Source organism: Vicia villosa, unplaced genomic scaffold (assembly GCF_029867415.1).
Source record: "Vicia villosa cultivar HV-30 ecotype Madison, WI unplaced genomic scaffold, Vvil1.0 ctg.000939F_1_1, whole genome shotgun sequence".
NCBI classification, from domain to species: domain Eukaryota; kingdom Viridiplantae; phylum Streptophyta; class Magnoliopsida; order Fabales; family Fabaceae; genus Vicia; species Vicia villosa.
In genome coordinates this window covers 187,484-197,143 of record NW_026705421.1, presented here as the reverse complement: position 1 = coordinate 197,143, position 9,660 = coordinate 187,484, and positions in this window count along the sequence as shown.

Here is a 9,660-nt window from a genome sequence, read left to right as displayed (position 1 = left end):
ATTTTGTTTGTACTATTAACCGCAATAATCGATTGATTCAATTACCATAGTTTACAAATTAGTAGTTGTATCGTTACCAATTTTAATCAATTAATTTGATTATTACTAATAACGAATTAGGATATTTTTTAGGAGTTTATAATAATTAGTTTGTATCGCTACCCCTCGTAATCGATTGATTCGATTAAAAAGAACAACGAATTAGAATTCGAAAAAAAGAAGAGGTTAATCATCACAACTAATAAGATAGTTGCAACCATTTAACCAAATATAATTTAATTGCATTTTAATTAAATAGCGTTTCAATTAAAATTATTGTTGACCATAGCGATTAATCGATTTAATCGGCACGAACAACAAATTATCATTTTAATATTATTATCATGTACTAATTTATTTATAAAAATAATCATTAATACATAAATAAATATATTAAAATAGATTAATTAAAACAAATAATTAATTAAAAATTATTTTAGTTTAATAGGATTAGGATTCAGTGTGGTTAGTTAGTATGGTACATGGTATGGGGATTAATTCTGGACGTTGGATTAGGCTGAGTGGAGAGCCAAAGGCTAGATTATGAGGAATCATGGTGGGCTATAGAAGTGCAGGCGCATGGGATCAAGAAACATGGCTATTCAATAAAAATAATGTGGGAGGTGGGGTTCGAACCCACGCCCTCTCCCTTGACAGCACCTTCGCTTACCATCCCAACCAAACACTGAACGCGTTAAGAGGATGCACTCATGACAATAAAAAAACAAAGAGAAAACACATTAAAATGCGCGCGAAGATTCAAATGGCCCAATATCACGTTGCCACGCACTCATCTTCTCCAATGGACCCTGCAACACTTGCTACGAAATTGCTACAGTTTTGTTCGTAGCAAATTGACTTGAATAATAACGAATAGAACCCTGATGCATATAAATATTTCGCGATACCCTCACCCTACTTGTTTGAATCATACGAACTCATCCTTGTAATCGATTTGATCTAATTTTGATCCTAACAAAAAGCCCCAATTAAAACCCTAAAAAACTAACTCGGCCATCAATGGTGAATAGCATCAAACACACCCAGGAATTAAATTAACGCATCACAAACATTCACAGCACCAAGAGCAATTATATTATACAATAAAAAAAACCTATGGAGATGCATGAATCATCCCAATCGAACCAAGTTTCAGAAGCACATACCTTGGCCAATTGGAGGTCGTTCTGGGGTTATTGATGCAGCTTGATGATCGAGATAGCTTTAGAATCTTCCCAGGAACACGTAGCAAGCCTTGGACTCCTTTGAATCTTCCTGAATCTCCAAAATCGTATTCAAGTTCTTTATGACTTTTTTGTGTTCTTGTATATCCCCCTCTGTCCAGAATTTCGTCCCCTAGTCCACTACCTTGCCTCCACAACTTATAGAGATTCCATTAGGTCTAAAACAAAGGCCCAAAACTCCTTAAATCCACTCTTGCCAAGTTTCTCAATTTTGAGTTTATTCTTGAATCATAAGCTACTATATTTGGCCAAAATTGACTTATTCTTTCCCAATCCAATTGTCACGAAAATTGCAATATATTTTGTCATTAATATTGATTGGAATTAATCAATATATGTCCCTTACCAAAATATTTGATTTTTATCTCAATTAAATCATTAAAATGAAATAAAAAATCATATTAAATCAAATATAATGCTAAATTTCATGGCAAATGATTTTGGGCATGCTAATAACTTGTGGACCAAGATTGCATCAAAAAACCATAGGCCCATTTGCAAAATTTCTCAATTTTGAACCTTCCTTTTTCACATTTGGTCCTCCAAAATCACCCAACTTTGATCAAGCATATCTCCCTCAATTTTTAAGCTATGAGGGAGTTCTAAAACTTTTTGGAAACCTCAAAGTGTCCTCTATAAGCCACTTTGGAACATATTTTTCATTTGGAGTTTTTATCTTGATCATATCCTCTTTGCCAGAAAACTGCTTTTGAAGGATGCTTGAAAATGACCTGTAATCTTTTGCACCATACCTCTCAAATGAAGCATTTCTAGCCCTGGCTTGTGAGAGGCAAAGTTGTAGAGAATCCAATTTCCTTCAAAATAGGCTTTGAGTGGGGCATTTTTGATGTTCCATGTGAAAGTTATGCCCAGTCAAAGTTGGGTTGACTTTCTCCTAAGAAACCCTAATTTGAACCTTTTTGTATTTGTTCATCTCTGAGTTTCTATTAATGGAATCATGATCAATCCTTGATCACATGATGGTTATACTTCACATACTTGATGTTGACCAAAATTGGGAGGCTTTGACTATGCTCTGATTATGGTTGACTTTTAGGTCAAACCAGTTGACTGTGGATCATCTGGACTTTTGAATGAGTAATCTTTGGGACTGAATCTTGAACTTTGAATCATTGTAAATGGAATATGGAAGGCAAATTTTGGGGTATGACAGCTGCCCCTATTCAATCTTCTTAAACCTGAAGAGGTAGAAGATGATTGGACACTGAAATGCCCTGAAATTTGCTTGCGTAGGGAAGGAGTTCTGTGGGAGATGGATTTATAGATGCCACCTGTTTGCCTGGCGGGGCATTTGTCTAAAGCATATGCTTTTTAGACCTGGATCATTTGATTGTATCTGAGGAGAGAGGAAGTAATGTCTTACATAAGACTACCTGAAGAGGTTCCTGAATAGGGTATATCGAAGGTTGATGCGAAGAAGCTTAGGCTTTGAACAATGCTTGGGAAGAATGTCTTGGAGAAGACTAACTGAGGAGTTCTTTAAAAGAACTAAGTGTGTCTTAGAAAAGATTGGATAAACATTTTAAGAAGGCTACCTAGAAAGGCATGATATGTCTTAACTAAGACTCACCTAGAAAGGCTCCTAAAAAGATATGAAACGTCTTAAACAGGACTACCTAGACAGGTTATGGTACGTCTTAAACAGGACTCACCTGGAAAGGCTCTTAGATAGGATACGGGATATCTTAAACAAGACTTACCTAGAGAGGTTCCTATAAAGGGAACGATACGTTTTAAACAAAACTATCTAGAAAGATTCCAATAAAAGGCATGATACGTTTTAAACAAAACTACCTATAAAGGTTCCTATAAAGGATCGTGAGACGTTTTAAACAAAACTACCTAGAAAGGTTCCTATAAAGGACATAAGACGTTTTAAACAAAACTACCTAGAAAGGTTCCTATAAAGGACATGAAACGTTTTAAACAAAACTACCTAGAAAGGTTCCTATAAAGGTCGTGGGACGTTTTAAACAAAACTACCTAGAAAAGGTCAGGATACGTCTTACACAAGACTGCTTGGAAAGATTAGGATAATTGTCTTGGACAAGACTACCTGGAGAGGTAAGAAATTCTTTGATTGCTTCTGGGTTGTATTTGAAGAAAGACTTGGAATGAGGTATTAGAATTGTATCTGTTAAGATTGAATCGTTGATACGATTGTATTTGCGCTCTAACTTGATGATAACATCCTCTTGATTATGAAGTGACCTGAAAAGGCAGTGTTAGTTTTATGCAATGTCATGATGCATGTGTCATGTAATGAGATTCTCAAAATAAATGAGAATTATGCATGTATGCCGATCCCTCACTGCGGGATGTAAATAGTACAGGCGTGGGAAGATCAATTACGCAATAATGCTCCTTGTGTGACACTGGTGTGACTTTCTGAGTATCAGAAAATTTGAGAGATGTGCCCCTTAATCTGAAGGAGGGACCTTTAGAGGGAACTCGAGTTTCACCCTGTCTTGCCCGATATGCATTGCCCCAGTGTTTGAATTCTTGAAAGATATGCCCCTAGTACATAGGATCCTTAGTTGTATGCCCCTATTTTAGGAAAACCCTCTGAACGTGGTTTCCTCATTCAAGGGTCTTTATCAGGAATGATCGTCTTTGATTAGACCAATTTTGAGGTCTCCTTGATGCTAAGTGTTGATTTGAATGTGAAGCAGATGCTTTTCAGAATGAGTCATGCGTTTAGGTCGCATCCTGATGGTCAGTGACTTGCTGAGTACTCAGAGTGAGATGATGTCTTCTATAAGACTACCTGAAGAGGTCCTTGGAAAGAATGGGAAATTGTCTTAAACAAGACTGCGCTTTAAACAAAGCTCGAAGGGATATGTTTGTGCAGAGGGTCAAAAATGTTCCTATAGAGGATAAAGACTGTTTTAAGGAACGTGGGGTTTTAAATAAAACTTAGGAAAAACATCTTGAAGAAGATCACCCTAGAAAGGATGGTGAACTGTCTTAGAAAAGACTCTGTACTTTAAACAAAGTTTGACAAGGTTCTTGAAAGCGTAAGAGAAGTTTGAATATGTCTTAAAAGACTAACTGAAAAAAGTTACGAGATGTCTTACAGAAGACTACCTAGAAAAGGTTCTTGGAAAGGAATATGTTTTAGAGAAGACTGTCTGAAAGGGTTTGAAAATAGAAAGGATAAGAAGGTGGGTCTTTAAAAGACTGTCTGAAAAAGGCTCCTAGAAAGGGTAAGAAGTATTTGAACATGTCTTTAAGGAAGACTACATGGACAAATTGAGAAATATCCTATAAAGGTTCCTGGAAAGGATGTGAGAGTGGCATTAATGCCATCTGATACTGAGTGACCTTTGCCACATGCCCCTAGGTAATGGGCTTGCCCCATGGGCTATTCAGCGTCTTTGAGAGATTCTATGGATCTTGATTAGATTTGCCCCATGTAAATGGTATAATGATGAGTTATGTTCTGTGTACACATTAGCCATCCCAGTCATGCATAGGGGATGTTTCTTCTTTCGACGAGTTTTTAAAGCTACTTCGTCGGTCAGTAGGATTTTTAGCCATTAGCCATGCCCCATGCAACTTCTCCCTGATGTTTAAACATCTGAATCCACATAGACAAGTGTACTTTGTAATGAAATTCATAAGATGTGAATGCATATGTTTGTCTTGAAAGTTTAAAAACATTTTTTTGAATAAAACGAAGTTTTTTTTGTAAGAAAGTGATATCAACTCAAGAGTTATAGTAGACCTTAAGGAGTCGGGATACCTTTAGTAACGATATGCTTTCGAACTAACCATGCTTCAGTTAGGACTTTTAAGGGTTGTAACGTGGTCTGGTTCACGGTTTAAAGAAACAAAAGATAGAGGCTCAAAGTTTATTTGTACCCATCCCAATCTTCGTGATGTTCTCCAGTCCTATGCTCAGTTAGCTATGCATTTAGTCTCCAAAAGAATTTGGGAATTATGACATTGACATGATGGTTCCAAAACCAAAGGTTTATCTGCAAAGGCAGTCATTCTCCTTTTTTGTAATATCTTCCTTTTGTCGAGGGTATGTGGTGACCTCTTTTCGACTTTGTTACCCCTAACTTTTGCCTGAACTGTTCATTTTAAAACTACAGTCAGCGGGATGCCCCAATTTTGCCTAAGTCTCCTTAATAGTTTTTGACTTAGCAGGCCCTTGCATTGCTTTCTCTTTTTTCTTTGCGGATATTGACTGTCGGACTTAATGATGACGGGGAACCATCGGTGATTATGTTTAAAGGAACAACTTGGAATAATTAAGTTAACTGAGCAACTACCCTACCCCAGGTTATGTATTAAGGGTTTTATTTTATATGAAGGAAAACTCCTACTTCTTTAGGCTCAAAGGGGTTGACAAGGGATTAACATCCTTATATCTTCGTTATTTAGGAATTGAAACAATGCCTGTACATCGTCAACACGGTCTGTTCGAAGGCGTAGTGTATGAAATTGTGGTATCGTTTTCGTCATTCTCCCTCTAAAGGTGTACGACTTTTAACGAGAGTTGAATATCACAAATGAGAAAACCGAGTAAAACACAGTTTTAAATATAGTGAGAACACTAGGAGTAAATCAAGACAAACGTAAGCAATGCATTAATGATTATTGTGAAGTACACAGCACATGTCATAAGACCAATGTTTAAACAAACGGAAAGAAATTGCGAATGAAAACAAAGCTAATGATCTAAGAAATACTTCTTCTAGCCACCTATGGCGTTAGACTTGTGAGGATCTTCGAACTCAATGAGCCCTTCTTCAATCAAATCTTGGATCTTGTGCTTCAACGGCCCACAATCCTCTGTATCATGGCCAGGACTATCTGAATGATAAGCGCACCTAGCATGATGCTTGTACCCAGGAGCGGGGTTAGCTGGAGTTGAGTATGGAGGTAGCAGAGTTACCAAGTTCTGACTGAGAAGACGTTGCAAAGCTTGGGACAGTGGCATGTACAACGGGGTGAATGATCGTTTTGGCTTGGACCTCCAGGGGCGTTGGCCACCCTGTTGCTTTTGCTGATCCCTTTGCTGTGATACTGGGGTCTGATTACCCATGATTGCCCCCACTGTGTTGAATTCCTTTTTTCCGTCATATGACTTCTTTGTGTGATAGGAACCTGAGGGTGCCCCTTGTATCTTCCCATTTTTGATTCCATCTTCAATTCTCTCACCAATGACTACCAAGTCCGAGAACCCTGAAGATATGCTTCCGACCATCTTGTCGTAGTACGGTCCTTGCAAAGTGCTCATAAATATGTCCACCAGTTCTTTTTCCATTAGGGGAGGTTGGACTCGAGAAGCCATTTCCCTCCACCTTTGGGCATACTCTTTGAATGATTCATCCTTCTTCTGTGACATGTTTTGTAATTGCATCCGACTGGGTTCCATGTCCAAGTTGTACTTGTACTGCTTCAAGAATGTGTTAGCCAGATCATTCCAGCTTCTGATATAGGATTTCTCCAGTTGCATATACCAGTCAATAGATGCTCCGCTCAAACTCTCTTGGAAGAAGTGTATCATCAGCTTTTGATCGTGAGCATAAGCAGCCATTTTTCGCACATACATGCGCAAGTGATTTCTCGGACACGTGAGCCCTTTGTATTTTTCGAAGTCTGGAATCTTGAATTTGTGCGGGATAGTCAAGTCTGAGACTAAGCTCATTTCGAAGGCATCCACGTCGAAGACATTGTATCCTTCTACCACTTTTAGTCTCTCTTCTAGCGCCTTGATTTGTTCACTATCCTTGGAGTCTTCCCTAGAGTTGGGATTAGACTGTTGCGTCTGAGGTGCTTGGTCTGTGTTGTCCACCTCTTGCCCTCCGTATTGTAGATCCAAGTAATCATCATCCCTAGGGACATCGCTAGCAGGAATGCGAACAGTGCGGGTTGTCCCTTTCGTTTGTGGAGTGGGGACAAATCCTTCTTGGGAGGTCTCTCCTTTCTCTTGGAACTGGATAGCTCTCCTGACAGATCGGGCCTGAGATCTGTCCTTAGTTGGGCCAAAGCCTGAAACAAATCCTAGCAGCGGGTTTTCGTCGTTAGGGATCTCATCCCGAACCAGGGTATCCCCAGACTGAACCTCTTTTGCTTTTTCTTGTTTATCCAGGAGGGCCTTCATGAATCCTAGCATCTGGGTCATACCTCCTTTAACTTCTTCCATACTAACCTTCAGTTGATCCACCTCCTCATGAAGAGCGGCTTGATTCTATTCCAGCTGATCCATTGATCTCTTTTGCTGAAACCTTGTTTGATAAAACGGTTGGGATGTTAGGTTATCCTTCCAAATGGTCCCTTGTTCTGGAGATAGAAGAGAAATCTTCTCTTAATGCCATGAAAATGATGTGTATGCCATGCATGATATGCATGATATCCCTTTTCTTTTTTTTTAATAAAATATGATGCAAGAATGCCCATGATGTATGATGAATGGAAAAAGGAATAATAGTAAAAAAAATAATGATCAACACATATATATACATATTGCACATAATCACATAAGTTCATAGGTTCGACGTAGCGGCTCTTGGGAGCCAACCTTTTTATAGGGGGTTCTACAAGGTCTCATGGGGTCGTTCGTAGCCTCTGAGACTTTTTGTCTCTTCGGATTTTAGAACAACACATTTTATCCCTGAGGTTCGAATTTTTGGGGTAGGTTCTCGGAGAGATCAGCCAAGTATCCAGTCCTGCCCTCAACAAAGTCAAGCCTCGTTTTGGACATTTCCGAATACTCAACCCACTCCGAGTGGAGTTATCAATGAGACTCATAGGCGATTCATGTCCCCTATTGATCTCAAAGTTAACTCCCACACTTAGGGTTTTAACACGACATAATATCCAGCAGTGCATATAAAAATATAACAGGCAATAAAATATAAATATATTCACATAAGCGATTAGATATAAACATATCCTAAATAATTAAATATTTTTAGATAAAAGTAAATAAATAAACAAAATTTAAAAAAAAATAAAAAATAAAAATAATTACAAACCCTGAAAAAAGCACGTTAGCCAAACCCTAAAAAAAAGTTGCCAAACCTAAACCCTGCCAAAACCTAAAACCTATAGGAGCATAGTATTCATCATTTAAGTTGTCCCCAGCAGAGTCGCCAGCTGTAACAACCTGCCTAAAAATTATAACTTAGAGAGTCGCCACCTATTCTACCAAGGCGAATAGGAAACCTACGCAGTCTAGAGATCAGGGTAAGATACTATATTCAGGTCGAGGGAAGATGTTAGGCACCCTCAACCCTTTCCTAAAGGCTAACATCTCAAAGATAAAGGTTTATGGCAAAAGATAAAGGAAGATAACAGACAGTTAATAGAGTTGAAAGGCTAATTATATGAACATGATTAGAGTTTGGAAGAGGGGGACTCGCCTTGTTGCCAAGTGCCTACGTACCTCCTTATGGAGGATCAGAGTCTACGTAGTTCGGGGAAGGGTTGTACGCCCTTAGGGTTTGAAATTTGATTTGATATGGTTTTGGAGGCCTTTGAGTAGCCTATCGTAGTTTTGAATGAGGATGAAAATCCGTAGTTTGATATTGAGGTTTTGAAAGGTTTGAAAAATGTTTTGAGGTTTGGGCGTACAACCCTGATTTAATTTTGTTTGTACTATTAACCGCAATAATCGATTGATTCAATTACCATAGTTAACAGATTCGTAGTTGTATCGTTACCAATTTTAATCAATTAATTTGATTATTACTAATAACGAATTAGGATATTTTTTAGGAGTTTATAATAATTAGTTTGTATTGCTACCCCTCGTAATCGATTGATTCGATTAAAAAGAACAACGAATTAGAATTCGAAAAAAAGAAGAGGTTAATCATCACAACTAATAAGATAGTTGCAACCATTTAACCAAATATAATTTAATTGCATTTTAATTAAATAGCGTTTCAATTAAAATTATTGTTGACCATAGCGATTAATCGATTTAATCGGCACGAACAACAAATTATCATTTTAATATTATTATCATGTACTAATTTCTTTATAAAAATAATCATTAATACATAAATAAATATATTAAAATAGATTAATTAAAACAAATAATTAATTAAAAATTATTTTAGTTTCATGGGATTAGGATTCAGTGTGGTTAGTTAGTATGGTACATGGTATGGGGATTAATTCTGGACGTTGGATTAGGCTGAGTGGAGAGCCAAAGGCTAGATTATGAGGAATCATGGTGGGCTATAGAAGTGCAGGCGCATGGGATCAAGAAACATGGCTATTCAATAAAAATAATGTGGGAGGTGGGGTTCGAACCCACGCCCTCTCCCTTGACAGCACCTTCGCTTACCATCCCAACCAAACACTGAACGCGTTAAGAGGACGCACTCATGAC